Here is a 19,049-nt window from a genome sequence, read left to right on the forward strand (position 1 = left end):
AGGAACTCCTGAGATCTGCAGTTCTGGAAGACAGATGTATTATTTTTAATATGCCTAAAAGCAAACTATTGTGTGATATTTGAGTATTTTGATATTATGTCATTTGAAAGGCAAAGGCATCCAGAGCTTGGAACAAAAGTTTGTCACTGTTTAATGACTCAGTTAAATAGAATAAAGCATGCTTATAAATTGTGGATGCCACCAAGCCGGGAGGGATAGCCTGTACTTTGGAGGATGGGATTAGAATTGAAAGTGACCTTGACAAATTGGAGAATTGGTCTGAAATCAAGAAGAGGAATAATAAAATAATAAAAATAAAGACAGCGAGAGTCTTTGCTGTATACAGACTAACATGGCTACCCCTCTGGAAATAAAAATAAAGAGGAAAGTACTTAAAAAAAAATTAAATGCACAATTACAAAATGGAAAATAATTAACTAGGCAATAGTATTGCTGAAAGGGATGGGGGGGGGGGAGTTATAGTGGATCACAAATTAAATACAAGTCAAGGAATGTGAGACAGTTGTGAAAAAGGCTACTATCATTCTAAGGTATATTAACAGATGTGTCATATGGAAGACATGCACTATTTGGCTGATGAGGCCTTAGGTAGAGTCCTGTGTCCAGTTTTGGGCGCCATACTTTAAGAACGATGTGGCCAAATTAGAGTGAATCCAGCCGAGGGCAACAAAAACAATAAAGGGTTTACAAAAAATCTGACCTATAAGAAAAGGTTAAAAAAATTGGGCATGTATAGTCTTGAGCAAAGAAGTCCTGATAACAGTCTTCAATTATCTGTTACGGGCTATTACAGAGACAACAATCTCCATATCCACTTAAGGTAGGACAAGAAGTAATGGGAGCAAGGGAGACTTAAGTTAGATATTAGGAAAAACTTTCTAACTATAAAGATACTAAAGCATTTGACTAGGCTTCCAAGGGAGGTTGTGGAATCCCTGTCACTGGAGGTTTTTAACAACAGGTTAGACAAACAACCATCAGGAATGATCTAGGGTTATTTGGTCCTGCCTCAACGCAGGAAATTAGACTAAATGACCGCTTAAGGTGCCTTTTAATCCTATATTTCTGAGTCTCTCTAGAGCTTTATCCTGAAAATTTGCACAGAGATTGATGGTCTCTCCCATCCTGTTCAACATTTATGTAAGACTACTAGGATAAATGGTGAAACACAAAGGATTTCAACACCAGCAATGCATGGAAGATCCCCAATTATACATCTCTTTCACATTGGGTGGGAAACAGCACCATCAGGTTGGAAAGAACACCATTCTAGTGCTTAAGGAATAATGGCATATTGTTAAGAGCCGCTGGTTGAATGTAAACCCAGCCAATGTAGGAATTATATTGGTGGGTAGTAGGAAGCGTTAGGAAGAACTAGTTACAGCTGCACTGTGTTCACTCCATATGTCAGATCATCCTCATCCCCTACCCTTAAACTTGTCTAACCTCAATCTTTTGCCCAGCGATTCCAGCTTTCTGGTTCACCAATCGGATCTCTGACTCCTTGGTCAGCTACCAATATTGGCAAGGATTGGTGAAAAAAGGTCCTTCTCCTTCTTCCAGCCACTGCCTGCTGTTTGCTCTCACCCACCTCAGCCTGAGAGAGACAGAGGGAAAGGAGCACTGAGCAGCCTCCATGGGATTGGCCCAGCAGCATAACTACCTGCAAACTGCTCAGCACTCTGCTGAAGATGAGAGGAGCAGAACTGGAGTGGAGAGGCCTGGCTGTGGAGGGGGACAGAGCTAATGCTGGAAACTTTACAGAGCTGACAGCCAGATCGCAGTGAGCTTTTATCAGAAGCAAGAGCCAAAACATAGGCGCTGTATACCAGCAGCAACCGTAAATATACAGTAGGACATTGCTCCTCATGCCTTCTTCTGCCAGCAACAATGAAGTAGCGAGGGGTTTAAAGATTGCAGGCACTTCTTTTTTTCCAGCACATTAGGAAAACGAATCTAGCTGTCAAAGCAGTCCCTATGCTATCCCTCCTTTTAATACACCATCCTTGGGGGCGTAGGAGCTGAAGTGCCCGACACGAGGTGGAATACAAGCAACTGCTAAAAATATTGTGATATAATTACATCAGGTCTTGTCTGACGTTTGGAAACGCATTAAAGCACATTCAGTTTTGTACACAGCTATTTAATCCTTGAAAAAGACCAGCCCCAAAGATAGCCAGTGACCCTGAGTCTATTGCTGAATTGGGCACTGCCTGAACTTGGCATCGGAAACTGCATGTTTTTGGTATCAGGAGCTTGTAGCTATCAAGTAGAGCCAGTGTTTGCCCACTGTGTTGTCTCTCATGCTAGAAGAGGTTAGATGAAGCTGAGAATGACCATGATGTACACAGCTAGGAACAAGCGTCAGTACCAGACTGAGACCTCTGTGTGTGTGTGTGTGTGTGTGTGTGTGTGCCAATGAATTTTGTCACTGGAATAAGACAATCTATGTATGCTCGTGAGTGAGACTTGTTAGGGTTTTCGGAGATGTTGCCTTGGAGAGAATAGGGGCACCACTGAGGTGCCCCCTAAGAAGATTGTTGTATCCATAACCTCCACACAAATGTTTAGTGCTACTGAGTTTAATTTTAAAAAGTCTCAACGAAATTCATCCCTGATGTACATCCAGTGTTGTCAGTGATTAAGTTGACGCAATCTGCTGATTCCATATGGTCATGGTTTAGTTCATATAGTATGTGATATATGGCACATGGGGCCTGAACTGGTGTAAATCAGCATACCACCATTGACTTGTGGCCCAGGGTTTTCATAGAAGTTCATAAGGTAATCTTGAGGAACCATGATTTGCATGAAAGACAAAGTCATCTAGGACAATAAGCCCAAAAACCACATGGAACAAAAATGTGAGCAGCTTGAGTCAGAGATTCACAGTATAAGAGGGTGAACTTAGCCTACCATTAGAGAAACTCTGAAAATAATGTGATTTCTTGAGGGGACAAGAGATTCCATTGAAATCAGCCTTGGAGAATAAACCACATCTCCTTCTATGTCCTGCACAGTATTGAGCATAGTGACAATGTTCAATAAACAAAACATAGTTTAAATACTAGGGTAGGGAGATGCCAATACCAGAAGTCTGGTATGGTTAGAATCTTAAGCTTCTTTGGCTGAATATCAGAAATGGAACTGAACCCTTGTTTGCTTATTTCTCATTTTTTCTTTTTAAAAATAAGCCTATTTGCATCAATGAATTGCTGTTTTCTTAATACTGTGTAATCGTTATATTTTATCCTTTGGCACATTGCAAGCTGTACTGTACTGAATGCTTTTTAGCTGTAGCGCTCAAAACACTTTACAGAGGAAAGTTGGTATCATTATCCCCATTATCTGGATGGGCAAATTGAGGTATAGAGAAGTAATGCATTTTGCCCAACTTCATGCTCCCGGGCAATGGTAAAGCTGGGAATAGACCCCACGTCTCCTAGCCCAGTGCCCTATCCACTGCCAAGGATGCCTTTCTGAGAGCAAAGCAATTCTCACACTGCTTCACAGAGCACTTGCTGCTTGGTCGGTGGTGAACAGGTTGGTCATGTGCTGATGGCTATATCCCTTGCTTCCAATTGCACAATCACATTAAAAGGCAGCTAAAAATACATCACATACTTTTGTGCTATTAACCTTTGTTGTGCAAGGACTGGCTGTAGTTGCCACAAGGATTTATTTGATTGCAAATGGGAAGGGGAGGTGTTTCATGATTTTGTAAATGGAGAGGGGCAGTATCTATTATATGAGCTCTCTATTAAGATGTGGTCCACACTCTGAAGAAGCTTAAGGACCTCGGATTCCTGCATGCACTATGAAATGTATTTTTGCCTGTGTTGGTGTAATCGCTGGAACGGTTTTGTGTTGATTTTTGGTTAATGAGAAGTGAGGAGTGGGCGAAGGTCTCTCATCCCTCGACCTCGAACAGTGTGTTCTAATAAGAATGTGATTGATCGTTAGATGTTGTGAGGTGAAACAGATAAAGGCTAAATGGATTATGCAAATGCAAATCCTCTCACAGGGGTGTCCTATTTAGGGACACTTTTCAGAACGTTAAACTTTAGCTGTCAATCTGATGTGGAGTCATGTGCTAACTCCTTGCACGTGTCTGCCTTCTATCTGCACAGAGCAGTAGCCCCTGTCTTTCACAAACTCTAACTTCATTCTCAACTACAGTATACCTCAAATGTGTATCCTTGCTCACAGTAAACTGTGCTGTGGACAAGGATCCTTATCTGTAAACTCCCTACCAAAACCTTTCTCAGGTCAAGCCCTCTCTGAGCTGCTACACCCTTCTGCAAGCCTCCAGGAGCCTCAAAGCAAATCCTCCCAGTGTGCACGTGTCATCATGTGGAAATCAGTGCTGCAGGGGTTAATGATCCCTAACTACTCGGAGCTGAATTTTTAGTTACTCGCAACATAGAACTCCACGGTGATGCTATATAGTCAAGCCTTTTCTAGACCATGTGGATCCTTCCATACAATGCTGAGTATCCAAACAGGACGCAGTAAACCCTTCAGTGTCGGCAGTCATTTCTCACGCAAAAATCATCAGCACGGTCAATCAACAAACCCCAAGTTATAAGTGCTGATAGAAATTCCACGCTGCAGGGAATGTGCTGCAGAAGGCCATTGGGAGAAAGGCCAGGAGGATAGACAGCTTGAGTCATTAGTTAATAATCTCAGACTACAGAGGTGAAATGTTACTTTGCATTTACTCAGGCTGTCCAGTAGTAATTTAAATTGCAACTTTCAGCTGAACAACTTAATTTTAGAGCAACAGAGCATAGCAACATTGAGAACAATGGTAGTAATCAAACTTAGATGCTATGCCTGAGCAAAACTCCTGTTACATCCCTCAAATGCAACCAGAAAGTGGTTCTACAGCCTCTGACCCCTGTTTGTAAACAGTAGATTCCAGGAATTCTACTGGGAACTATACAATTCCAAAGCAAAATCAAACTTCAGCAATAAACATTCTTTCCTAAGTGACTATTCACTTAAGAAACTGGAAGTGGAAGAATGTGAGACCTTGGGATGTGACATTAGCATTGAGGAAACTGCTGAGGCCATCTCCTCCTTAATCGCTGGGAAAAGACCTGGCCCTGATGAGCTCTCTGCAGATATACATAAAGTACATATGGATATAGTGTGCGAGCACCTCGTTAACATGTTATCAGACATTCACAGATGGCAGCTGTGCAGTGCTTTGAACGTATGGACAAGGAGTTTAAGCTTGATATGGCAGGAGGCAGAAAGCCAGTAAAGAGAGACAGAAAAACTAAGATATCATGGAGAAAGTGGAGGGAAAGGAGGATTATTTTAGTGGTAGCATGTTGGATTGATTGAAGGACAAGTTAGAACTGGGGTGGTGGAGAAGGAGGAAGAGGAGACAGTAGCCTAGATGAGAAAGAACCATGGAATGAACCAGGGTTTTAGAAATCATAAAGAAAAGCAAGAGAATTGTTGAAAGCTAATTGAGACAAGAAGGATGAGGCTGAGGTAGGGCCTGGATGTAGGGAACTAAGGATAGGAAGGTTTGGGGAAGGTGCTGTTGGTTTTCATGCACATCCTAGTCTTGGATGAACCAGCGGCTACTTCAGTGGAGAGCTTCTCTGACACAACATAAAGCTTAAAAAAACCCATTCCCTATGCTCCCAATTTTGGATGCAGAGAGCATTACCGAGGCTATATATTGAAAGGCAGTTTTGTATTCCTTTTCTAATCTGTTCCAGAAGGCTCCTGGAATTTGGAATTTTTTTCTGTTCCAATATGGACCAAAACCTAAACACGTCTAAATGTCCTACAAACAAAATTCTGAAAATTTAATCTTAGATCGATAACATTGAAATGTTTTGTTCCAATTTAAATTTGTACTTATATAACACAACATTTTTTAAAAATGAAATGAAAAGTCATTTAAAAAGGGAAAATCAAAAGACTTCTTTCGATGTTTCTTTCTGCATGAAATTTAATCAAAAAATGACACTCGTCTCTGAAATGTTTCACTTTCGATGAACCTGCACTTTTCAATGGAAAACAATTGTCAAGGGTTGTGATCTATGTGCCTCTCCATCTTAATACCTGAAGGGACTGATGGATCCATCCTACATTGCTGACAACTCTAACCAGGCTTGCGGATTCTGGTCCATACAGCCTGTACAGCCTCCTCATCTGTCATTCAGCTGGGGAAATTCTGCCCCCTCCCACCCACATATCAGGAGAATTACTATTTCCTTGGCCATCACTCACCAGCACCCTCACGGCCAGGTCTGACTGCCATTGGGTGAAGTGTGGACTCTTTCTCCTGGGGGAGGGGGTATCTGAGCTATGCAAATACTGAGGAGGGTTCTTTTTTCCCCCTCCTCAGTTATTATTTGCTTGTAACATGGTAGCACCTAGGAGTCCCAGTTATGGACCAGAGCGTCAATGTGCTAGGTGCTGTACAAACACAGGACAAAAGATACCATTCCTTCTCTACAGTTCTGGCTTTCATGCATAGTGCACACGTCCTGAATGTTGGATAGTGCAGAGGTAGATTAGGATCTGGTCTTTTATGTGAAGTGGGTGAGGGGGAAGGCACTACATTCTGTGGATGACAAAGTATTGTATTTGAATACACTTGTTACAAGCAGACATTTTGAGACATTTTTTTCCCCCAAAGAGCAAATTCCAGATATAACAGATTGACATCTACAGATCATCAATGTCTCTCCCTGCAACAATATTCAAAGCCATTTATTAGCAAAATGAACCAAATCTGAGCACTGCACTCTGATAGCTGATGAAAATGATAGCTATTTAACCACAGGGATTGTTTTCTGTTACTCTGCTCTGGGACGGTTGATTCCATAATACTTATTGTCGAGAGCTGAGAATGACCAGTGGCCTATGGGAACTGCCAGCACTTTCCAAAATACCAGCCTACAGCTCCACCGAATGCCTTACCTAGTGGCGGAGGCACAATTGTGAGGGGATGATTTAATCAACTCAGTTGGAGGCCTGTCGTGTGTGGTGCTGAACATCTTTCAATACCCGTTGCCTTGAAAAAGAAATAAAGAAATAGAGCTCGATGGGCATTAGGGTACTCAGCACCTGCAACTCAGCATTTCCAAGAATTAGGACCTTACTGAACCACACAGAGCAACTAGTATCATCTGCTGCTAAACATCCTGGAAGTCTGAAAGTTACCAGTCAGAGTACTTTTGTTCTTCAGTGATGTCTGTGTATCTTCAATGCCTGTCTAGCTGGCTATGTCCCTCTCTTTGCTCTATTTCTGGCTATTTTCTCACTGATACCAATCATTTTCTTTTCTTTTCATTCTGATTGTCTCTCTTTTCGATTCACTTTTAGTCAGTAGCTGGAATATACGTAGAGCCAGGTTCCTTCCTGCACTGAACAGTTACTGAACAGTTTTATACACTGATGCGGTACCTGCTGTGATTCTGACTAGCATAATACAATTCACTCAGTCATTCTCAGTAGGAGAAAGAGCTTTGTTGCTGGAGCACAACCCTAGCACTCCCCCGCTGGGCACTGATTACGCTGCAGCCAAAATGTAGTGGTGGGGCGGTAGGTGAATGTACGCTGCCATTTCTATCTGTCAAGGTGTTTCTGGGAGTGCAGGAGGTCAGGGGAGGGCAGCATCCAAAGTGGTGCGTGGATAGTCGCAGGCAGCAATGTGTGATCCAATAGTTCCTCCTGACCCAGCAGAGATCCACATCCTCCCGGTTGTGAATCACAGCTCTAATCACTTGTGAAGTGATGCTAGCTTAATTCCCGCCTCTGCGTTAGTGAGAAGAGTGCATCAGATGCCAAAGACAGCAAAGTAATTCATCCAATTACTTTTGCAAAAATGTTTCAATAGGTACAAACGTTGGCTGGAAAAAAAAAAAAAAAAGGCTGGCACGCTGATCTTTTACCCCTCCCCCCAAGAAAGAAAAAGGGTTGATGACATCCAGGGAAGCAGATTTACCAAAACAACAATCCTGCATGTGACCCAGCAACTTATTACAGAGCTGCAGTTTATAGCATGTAGTCTTGGAACGTACCACTTTGGATATAAAAGAGAGATTTGATCAGGATGCTAATGGGTGCTCTAAGCTTTAACATTCGTCCCTCAGTTTGCTTTGAAAGCTAGTTTCCATGTACAATACAAGTAGCCATACACTTTTGTGTAACTGCTATCCAGCATCCACAATGCGTGACTCAGAGTGAAAGGAAGCACTGATTCAGCCAGTCCTCTTCTGTCACAGGTGCCCAATGGCCAAACACTAACTGAATCTTTGAAATCTTGTTCAAAGGGGATCTATCCAAACAGAAAAAAAAAAGAAAAGAAAAAGAAACCAACCATGACTTCAAATACTTGGGGCTTTGCCTGTAGCTGTCGTGACTACTGATCAGTCCCTCGCTATTCTCTGGAGACTGGGTGTGTCTCTGGGTTACACAAGGAACAAGGACAGATGAATTGGCCTTGCAAACCTAACCCGAAATGAAGAAATCCATATTGATCTTGAGCTTACCAATGAAAAGCCACATTGCTGGGATTTGGACCTGTAATGCTACTGTTCATCATGTGACTGGTAAAGAAAGAACAGGCCAGAGTAAGCTTTCTAGTGGGTTGTTTATGACAGTGGTGTCCAGCAATCTGGAGTGGCTCATGATACAAGGATGCCGACTTCAGGGCAGACTATTACAAACCAGGGCACAAACACCACACTGCCTGTGCGTTCTATAATTAGATTTCACCAACCATCAAGTGTGAACGCTGCAGCAGCCTTAAAACAGAGTCACAGACAATCCCCTGGGGCACTCCAGTCTCTCTTGCCTCTCAGGCAAGTCTGCCTTTGTGATAGATAGTCTCTTACACCACAAATCACAACAATATTGAGGTTGCTCCCTGTCCCAAAGCACCAGTCACTTACCCCAGGTCACTTGTACCTTAGATTTCTCACCAGACAACGCTTGTAGCCAGTCCTATATTATATTAACTAAAGGTTTATTAACTAGGAGATAGAAATAAGAGTTATTTATAAAGTAAAAGGAGATAAACATACACACACCAAGGAGTTACGGTCTTAGGTGCCAAAAAGTAATAGAAGCTGCTGTAACGTGTAAGTTCTTTATGTCCGTTAGGGCTAACCCAAGCTAAGCTGTTTAGGGATCCCTTGCTTATGCTTAGCAATATTGCCCTCTCCAAATTCCAAGCAGTTTCTGGTCAGGGATTTTTCTTCCTTTGCCCCAGAGTTCAAACGGTGATGGGATAAGGATTTGTGCACGCCTCCTCTTCATTGGTGTGGGGGCAGTAATCAACAAAGTCTTTAATCCACTGATGTTCCACAATGGTTTGTCTGGTGTCTTTAGCCTTCTTTTGTTGGGCAGGAAATGACATGTCTTATGGTAAACTAGTATGTCACACTTGGTAATGCTTCTCTCCTGATTGTGAGGCTTTCCAGTTTCATAGCGAACACTTTCTAGTTACAAAGCAAACGCTTAAGTATTACCATATAGCATGGGATACAGATATTATAAATGACATTAAAGCATGCAGCAATTTACAAGCATTTCATAAAGTCCAAACATTAAACACCTCTCTATAAATCTAATACCTATGTCAACAATACTAACATGCAGGTGAACCAGGCTGGTTTCCTGCTATGCATTTGTCAGTGTTCAGTGAGGCCTAGGGGCCTTGGCAAGAGCTGGCACCTGATCTGCCAGCATCACAAGTGGATCAACAAGATCCACTGTGTGATTACCCCAGATTCCTGTCTTAGACAAGGGACTCTCAATTACAATTGCCGTGAGTCTTAGTATATGGGAGAGGGGATGGTCTAGAATCCTTCTAAGTCATTCACAGAAGCAGATTACACCCAGCTTTACTCTCCTCCTGGTTTATTGGAGGAGGGGCATTTTATCCTCTTTCCCCTACAACTGCTGGAATAAGGAGGGTAGTCTGCTATCTCTTCTCTCTCCTTTTCCTGATGGCCATTGGGAGTGGAGAGGGCTAACCTCCCTTTCTTGGCTCATGGAAGGGAGTCAGAAGCCCTCAGCTCTCACTTGCTCACTCCTGGCTCTTTGCCAGGCCAGTGGCTAGTTCCCACATTGGGGTGGTTTGTGTGCTCAGTTGAGCAGCTAGTCCCTTCCTGGGGTATCAGCAGCTGCTTCGGCTGCCCTCTCTTTGCGTTGAGTGACCTGGGTTTCTCCTGTGTTCGTCCCACACCACACATTCAACAAACCCTTGTCTCCTGCCATATGTCGGGGGGAGGGGAAGGAAGAGAACCTGATTACTTCACCGAAGTCAGATCTTCAAGCAGAGTGGAGCATCACTGCCATCACACTGTGTTTGATAAACCTGCACCAGGCATCACAGGAGCGCAGTGCTTTGATCAGTACTCTATTAGCCTATGCGGCTGAGCGAGTGAAGCACATAGCAATGCCATGGATCAGATCAAGCTCTACAGTCTGGGGCAGGAGTAGTGTAGCCAAGAAGCCAAAAATCTATTCTCATCTCTGCCACTGACCTGCCGTGTGACTCTGGGCAAGTTACTTCTTTCCTCTGTACCTCTGTTTCCCCTCCCATGTTTTTCTGTCTCTCCTATTCATATTGGAAGCACTTCGGTGCAGGGACTGTCTCATATTGTGTGTGAAGACAGTCTGTGGCACTATGGGGGCCTTGATCTTGGTTTGATTCTCCAGGCACTACTGTAACACAATAATAAACAATGATAACACGACCATTCTTGCTTGGTGCATGGCTCACCGTTGGTGGAGGCCTGGCTTTGCCGCCAACAGTGGAGAAATGCTGTTCTGCATTCTAGAATGAATGGCCAGCGACTGACACCTATGAATTGTTTGTGGCCCAACTCTCTCCTGTGCTTTCTTCAGCTTTCTGGAAAATATGTCTCATGGAAAAAAGGGAACCTTACATGTACATGGCTTTCCCCTTTGACTTACTATTTGCCATTTTTAATATTTCCCACATCTGTCAAGTTTCCTTGTTGCTTGGTGAATGTGCGCGACTCCCTTTCCTGAGGGTAACTACAATGACAGATGGTTGCATTGTTAGGTGCACAACAGACACAATTACACTGAAAAAAGGTGACTGACATCTGCTATGACGATAAGTTTAAAGAAAGCATTTGTTGTCGTTTCCTTCTCTAGTCGCCACTCGTCTCAAGTGCTAGATAATAATTAGGAGTTGCAAAGTGAGCATCAGTTTGTGGGTTGATTCAGAAAGCTGCTTAGTATAAGAGCACCTAGAATAAGATACTATATTAAGTATTATTCAGATACCGCTACAATGCATCTTCTTATTGTCTCTGAAATAGCTGGCTAGGAATGCCATGGCAGCAAAGGAACCTTTATTCACATGTGCCAAATCCTGTAGTCCTTACTCAGGCAAAACTCCCATTGCCTGCGATAGGAGTTTTACCTAGGTACTGGCCCCTCACTCTGGAAATATCTCAAGTTAGTTGCTTTTCATGCTTCACTCCTTCTTTCCACCCCTTCCATTCCATCCCTTAGTGCAAAGTTTCGTTCGTTTTTCATACCACGGAATGCCACGCTAGTGAAAATTTAATCCCTATTTAAGGGCTAACTTGCATCTGATGTGTAATGTCTGCCACAGGTTACATCACTGCTGAATGTGACTCATAGTTCCCATTTGGAAAACTGCAACAAACCCAGACAAGGTGTATAATGCACTAATGCACTGCCGACTTTGAATATTATTATTATAATTAATAATAATGATGATTCTTTATTAAACAATTACACTAGGTCAGGACCCCTTTGTGCTAGGTGCTGTACAAACATATGGTAAATGGCAGACCCTGTCCCAAAGAGGTCAGTGTCTAAAAGAGTAGACAGAATAGATGGATAAGACACACAGACAGGTCGGAGTGGAAGATGGAGGATAAGGCTTCAACAATACTAGGAAATGGCAGTGATCACAGCTCAACACTGCCAAGCTGTCATTGGATCACAGTTTTCCATGTGCATTGTGGAAGAGGTGAGCTTTGAGGAGGAACTCAAAGGAGGATAAGGAGGTTGTTTTATGATTCTGACTGGGAGCTGTTACTACTTGTAAGGGGCATCCTAGGTGAGAGCGTGAAAGTGCTTGTAGAAGAGAAGCAGTGAGTCAGGTGATAGAAAATGGCATCATTGGCAGAGCAAAGGCCAGGCTGATGTTGCTACAAGATGAAGATTATATAAGCAGGCGCAGGTGCAGATTGTGAAAGGCTTCGACACTAAGGACAAACAGTTTGATGTTTGATGGCGGCCTTTTATCCTCTTTTCCAGCATTCTCCCACCCTGGCTGTTAGGAATGAAAAGCTCTGTCTATTTTAGGTATTACTATGGCTTCCATCACCAGATTATCTGAGTGCCTCACAATCTTTAGTGTATTTATCCTCACAATTCCCCAGGGAGGCAGGGAAATGCCATTATCCCCAAATGGGACACAGAGGCACTGATTGACTTGCCCAAAGTCACACAAGAAGTTTGAGCAGAATTGAACCCAGACCTTCTACTCCCCCAGCTGCTGTGCTAACCACCAGAGTCTCTCACATAAAGGCATAATCACTCTCCCCTGGCTTGGGGAAGGGAGCAGGAGGCATTCTGTACTCCGGGCTCTTTGGAGGGTTGGTGGGATGTGTGATCTAGTCCCCCTCCCAATTTTTGTTGGTGATGGGGAGTCAGTAGCTGTTGCTTCTGCTGCCTTTTTGTGTTAGGTGCCTTGGCTTTCCCCTGTGTTATTTCCCCACCGTGTATTCAATAACCCTACTCTCCTCACACAAGTCAGGGGGAGAAGAGGACTTGCTTCATGGTGCCAGGTTTGGAGTGGGAGAGACATGCACACCAGGCATCGTAAGAGAGCAAGAGCAGTCCTTTGATCTGTACTCGATCAGCCATTCTGTCTGAGCTAGTGGAGCACCTAGTAATGCCATGGGTCAGACCAAGTTCCACAATCCGGGGACATGGGTGGAGAGCAGTGCTGTAGTGTGATGTGTTTGAAGGGGTGCCAGTACAGGCGCTCAAGATGGTGACACAGCCACAGTGATGAGCTGGGCAGATGAGCTTAGCAGCACATGCCCTGGATATAGCAGGTGTTTATTTCACCTATATTGGTTATCTAGTCTCCACATACATCCAGGGATTCCACTATTATAGTGAGTTTTACCGTCCAATTAATTATCATTATTATTTGTGTTGCCATAGCAGCTGAGAGCTCCAGTCATTGACCAAGACCCTACTGTGCTAGGTGGTGTGCAAACACAGAATCCTCCCCTTTTGTTTTTGTGATCCTTTTTCTTGTCCTACAAGTCTTCCTTTTTGTATTGACTTTGTGTTTTGCATACTGTGTTCTTTCTGCGTGCGGGAGGGAGGAGGTGGTGGGGGCAAGCTGGCTTAGTCCCTTTATCAGTAATGTAATGTAATACACCCATTATGTGACAGAAAGAAAACTGAAGGTGAGTCCACTGTTTGGAAATTATACTAGACGTAAGCATAAATTGGATGTATAGGGCCAAGTTCTGATCTCAGTTATACAAGAGGCTGGCCCACAGTCATTCTTGACTATGTATTCTGGTTTGTATGCCTATTTTTAATCAAACATGTAATTATACTTTATGTACCAATGAAAGGAAGAAAACTGTTTAGCAGTAGCTAGAGGAGAGATTATTGTCTGATTGCCAGGTCATAAAACTACAAGTGCGGATGCATGAACTCTATTTGCAGCTCTGCCTCTGATTCATTGTGTGACTTTAGTAAAATCCCTTATCCCCTTCAGGCCAGATCTTGGTCCCCTACTCTGCCTGTTCTGCACAGTTTCAGCAGTGTAAAGAGGGCAAAATCTGCCCTAAGGAGTCAGATGGGGATTCCCCCACTGCTGTGAGGCAAGCTTAGCATTACAATACCCAGCTCTGGTGGAGGGGATGAGTTGGGGTGTGGCTGGCACACTGCTGAGCTCCAGTGACTCCTTGAGGCTGTTAGCAGCCTGCTCAATTTAGCAGCGCAGACCTGATGAAAAGCCTGTTTGGACATATAGCTATGTCTCAGTTTGCCTTAGCACTACCTCCCAGTCTCATGTTGGAATTATGAGACTTAGTAAATCAATCTTTATAAAGTCCTTTGGGATCAATAGAGGAAAATTGCTATAGAAGTTAAAAAAAAAAAAAAGATCAGTTATCACTATTCTTGTAGTATAGCTATGTGTAACAAACAGCTTTAATTAAAACCTAAATTAAACCATGAGTAGGAGAGCTGGAACTCAACCCTGTCCTAGAAAATCTCCACCTGCAAAAGTGTTAAAATAGGATGCCAATTTACAGATGTAAAACAGAGGATTTAGAAGGATGGAACTCTTTGCTTTCCTCTACTGTGGAGAAGGGGAAACCAAGAAGCTCTGGCCCACTTCATTTGCATATTATTTACCCATAATTCCCCTAGCTAAGTATTGTTCAGGTTAGAATTGGTTAAATTTTGATGTGAATGTGTGATGATAATTATCCTTACTATTTAATGAAAGGACATAGGAATTGTGCTAAATGTGCCCTGTGTGAGGGGCCACCAGGAGGTAATAAGATTTAAACTATGGTTGGTTAATGAAGTTCGTGCCCAGCAAGATGAGAAGGGAAGGGCTCTCTTCTAGTGATAAGGAGCAGGAATGCTATCCAAAAAGTCTTATGTTGCTCTTGGTTTCCCATCCTGAAGCCTGTAGAAGGAATATGTGGGACTGGACTAGTGGTGAAGTTGGGCAGACTCCACAGCTGGACTAGCAGAGTAGAACAGATGCCATGGTGAGCAGATCAGCAGAGGAGAGACTCAGTTGGTGAGTGGGGTTTGTTGTGGACAGTGTTCTGGATCTCCATCTGTACTTTTATTGAGCCGCTGGGGAGGGGACCAAAATCCTAGTTTGCTGACTTTAGTTCCTTAGTTTTTTACATGAGATTTCCATGGTCTTTGACTATGATTCCTTTGTCTCCAATAAAGATTCCTCTTCCATATTCAAGAAATGCTTGCAAATGGGGGGAAAATGGTGTGCAAAGGTGACCCAGGGAAGATTTAATTTATTTTCCAGAGCAGACATATGCATGGCTCTGAAGGGGGCTCAAACATTATTTTAGTTATTTTCCAAGAACCAAACAACTTGAATCCACTGTTTGTTATTGCACCTGGCAGAAAGGTTACACAAGCATTGGCTCATGAGAATAGTCTCTCATCAGTAGGCTGGACAGAGTGAAACAAAATTTCAATTGCAATTAAAATTTGTCTCTTCCTCTCTTTCTGTAAGGTCTGGTCTATACACATTTTTTGGCTGATTTAACTATTTCAGTTAGGGGAGTGATTTTATACTAGTATAGTTTAATCATTACAACCTTTTGTGTGGATACAGTTATATTGGAATAAAGGTTCTTATATCGGTATTTATTATTCCCATAAATTTACTGAAATAAACAATACCAATATAAGCGTCTTTAGGCCGATATAGCTGCTGCCACTCTAGGGTTATTTTTCCTCTTTAACTCTATCAGTTTCTAAACCTATATAGTTAATGCATTACAAAAACTGTGTGTAGATAAAGCTTAAAAGGTAAAGTCCCTCTCTAAGTTTCCTTCCCTGATGTGCATGCACACACGCAGGAGCCTACCTCAGTCACGCTATCCATTCCTCTTTCCTCCCATCCAACAGCAGCATCAATTCCTTTCCATTCTGCTCACATGACAAAAATAACATGAAGAAACCAGATGGGCACAGCTGAGTCCCAAACAGCCCCATTTACTAAATATACAGAAACAGGCCAGACTTATCTATGTGCATACTACTACTCTGACTGGTTTCTGGCAGCATCTAAAACAGAACATGGTGAGCATCACAAATTATTTAAAGGAACACTACCCTATTTCTCGTTCCTTTTTTGGCTTTTGCTTTGCTTTTGGGTTTTTTTTTTTTTTTCCAATTTCCATTTCGTTTTTGGTTTTTTTCCAATTTCCATTTTTTTCTCTGAACCTGCTGTTAAAAATATCTCATATTTATTTATAACCCCCCTGTGCCCTAAATCCTTTCTTTCCCCCCAAGTTCTTGCCTGTCTTCATTTCTTTCCTGACACTTTTATCTTTCTGCTTTAGTTAATCAATTTTCTCTCCTCTCTTTCTGTAACTTATTATGAGAATTGGCGACACTGGAAATATTTTGTGGGTTTCTTCAAGCTCCGGGAATCATGTGATTATGCAAGACCCTCAACTTTGATTAAAAAATAGGGGTGTTTATTGCCTCATGGTTTATGAAAAGTGACCTCCTAAATGCTCATAAATCGGAAGGCAAAAAATACCCAAACATTTATAATTTTTCAAAAATCCTGATTTGGTTTTAGGGGTCATGGCTCATAATTTTTGAACTGGGATTGACAGTCCTGAATTTCTCCTCTCCCCCCCCCCCCCCTTTTCTTTTAGGAGCATACATTGCATGTACTAAAGTGCTTTCCTGAACTGGGGGTGGGGAGGCCCTTAAGCCCTGGTTGCTTCCTCCTTCTCCTTGCTGCTCTGCTCCTTCACCTTTCCACAACCTCCTCCCCCACAAGCCAAACAGTAGCACAGAGTAATGGGTGGAGTGCAGAGAGGGAAGAGCAGAGTAGTGTATATGGGAACTGAAGTGTGGTTCAGAGCTTAGCTTCTTAATTAAACATTCATTTCTCTTTGTGGCTCCTTATGGAGTTGCATGGGTGCAGGGAGTACAGAGCAGCGCAGGCTGATCAGTGCTCTGAACTAGTTCCCCTGGTTCTCTCCATGTGGCTCCACAGGGAGCAGCAGAGGGCAATTGATGAGTAATTAACAAGCTCAGATCTTAAAGAGCTTAATAACTCTGTGCTCACCACCTACTCTGCTCCTCCCCTCTCTGCTGTTTGCCTTGCAGCAGTGGAGCAGAAGTCAGGGCTCAAGGAGAAGCAAATGGAACTAGGTCAAAACACTTTGATAAAACTTTTTGCCATCCAAAAATGCTAATTAATTGAACCAAAATATTTCAGTTTTGATGAAAATTTTGGCAGGAAGGTTTCTCTAGATCAGGATGGAATTTCTGGTCAAAACTGGAGAGAGACCCCAGTGTAGCCAATCGCCTGGTGATTAGGGTGCTCACCCAGGACGGGAGAGACCCTGCTTCAGACTCCTGCTTTGTCAAATTCAGAGCTGGGACCTGAACCCAGGGCTCCCACATCTAAGGGGAGTGTCCAGGTCACTGGGCTAATGGCTACACTGGGGAGGGTGTTTCATATTTTTCAAAATTTCAAAAGGTCTTTTTGATCCACTGTGGAACAAAAACAAATTTTGAAACCTCAATGTTTTTTATGAAACAGAAGTGTTAGTTTTTGCCAGCCTTAAAATTAAGGTGGGAAGGAGGCAAGTTGAAATTAACAAGTTCTCTGAAGTGGGCAGATTCCTGGAGGAAGTATAAATCCATTCATCATCACATGCCGCCCCAATGCATCTCCAGCACAGAGAGGAAGAAAGGAATCAGTGGTTCCTTCTTGATACCCACTGGCAATCCATTCGTGACCAGGAGCATGATGTTTGATCAGTGGCATACCGAGGGGCGGGCCATGCCCCCGGGCGCCGGCCTGCGGTGGGAGCACCAGGCCAGCCCTTCATGACGCGCAGGGGACGCAGGGGCCCCTTGCCCTCCGCCCATCATGAAGGGCTGACCTGGTGCTCCATCTGAGCCAGTGACGGGCTGCAGGCCTGGAATGGCGGGTAAGTGCGGGGGGTCACTGGCCCTTTGCGTTGGGTGGGGGGGACAGGAGGCTGAGGGGCAGCTGCTCCAGCTTCTGCTCCTGCGGCTTCCCCCCCACACTTCGTGAAGGGCCGGCCCAGCCCCTTTCCCTAGGTCCGGGGGTGAGGCCACCCCCATCCAAGTGAGTGCCAGGCTGCAGGGCTGCAGTGGGAGAGGCAGGTACCGGGTAAGTGCAAGGAGTGGGGGGGCGAAGGAGCCAAGCCTACTTTTGCGCCCCTCCAGCACCTTATACACCATCCCCTCACAGGTACAGACTTCCCTCCCCGTGGCAGCTGGGAGGCAGCACCAGGACCCCTCCTGCCCTATGAGGGGGGAGGGGGGCATGAGGCATGGGGGTGCAAATATAGGCTTGGCCCCCGGGCGCTGGAGACCCTCTGTACACCACTGTGTTTGATCACCTTTACCTGAGTACAGTTACCTACAAATGTTATTAATGGTCATAAAAATTATCCAGCACTCTTGAAAATCTGGCCACACTGAATAAAATATCATTTCCTTTGGTCTTTAATATACTGGCCATTAATCTAACCGAGCATCGCCTTGTACTCATACTATGAGGTAAGATAAAAGAGAGGACTGATAGTTTTTTCAGTATATCCTTCTTGTTATCTGAACATCTCACCTCAGTACACTCTAAATCTCCTTTCCAGGCTAAATGCTCTTTTGTTAATGTTATGGAGGCAACTCCACCTTCACTGCGTGCAACCCCACTCAGCTCAGTGGGGCAGCACACGGTGCATGGCCAATGCAAAAATGTGATGCATTGTTTGCAAAAAGACTAATGGAGCGGCAGAAGAACTGATCATTCTCACACCAGACAAAGCCTTTTCTTTTGACAGTAAGATCACAAATGCTTATGGCAGGGATGTTCAAAGAAGCCTGAGACCAAATCCCATTGACTTTCATGGACGTTGGGAACTATCTTAGGCACCTTTTCAAATCCCAGGTGACCTTATTTGAAACCTTGAAACAGGGTGGGATTTTCCAAAGCACCTAGGTGACTTGGAGTCACATGTCCCATTGAAACTAATACTGTACGTCCAGGGACTTTCAATATTATTTGTGCTCCTCAAGCACATAGGTGCTTTTCAAAAATCACAATCGGAGTTTTCATGAAACCACAGTATAATTTCAATATTTAAAGGGATGCACCATTACAATGAAATGGAATAGAATAGAAGTATTTAAATGTCTCCATTAAGGATTATTTATGTTTACACAGGCCAGATTCCACAATC

Source organism: Emydura macquarii, unplaced genomic scaffold (genome assembly GCF_026122565.2).
Source record: "Emydura macquarii macquarii isolate MOO-44397 ecotype Brisbane River unplaced genomic scaffold, CSIRO-AGI_Emac_v2 contig_2676, whole genome shotgun sequence".
NCBI classification, from domain to species: domain Eukaryota; kingdom Metazoa; phylum Chordata; order Testudines; family Chelidae; genus Emydura; species Emydura macquarii.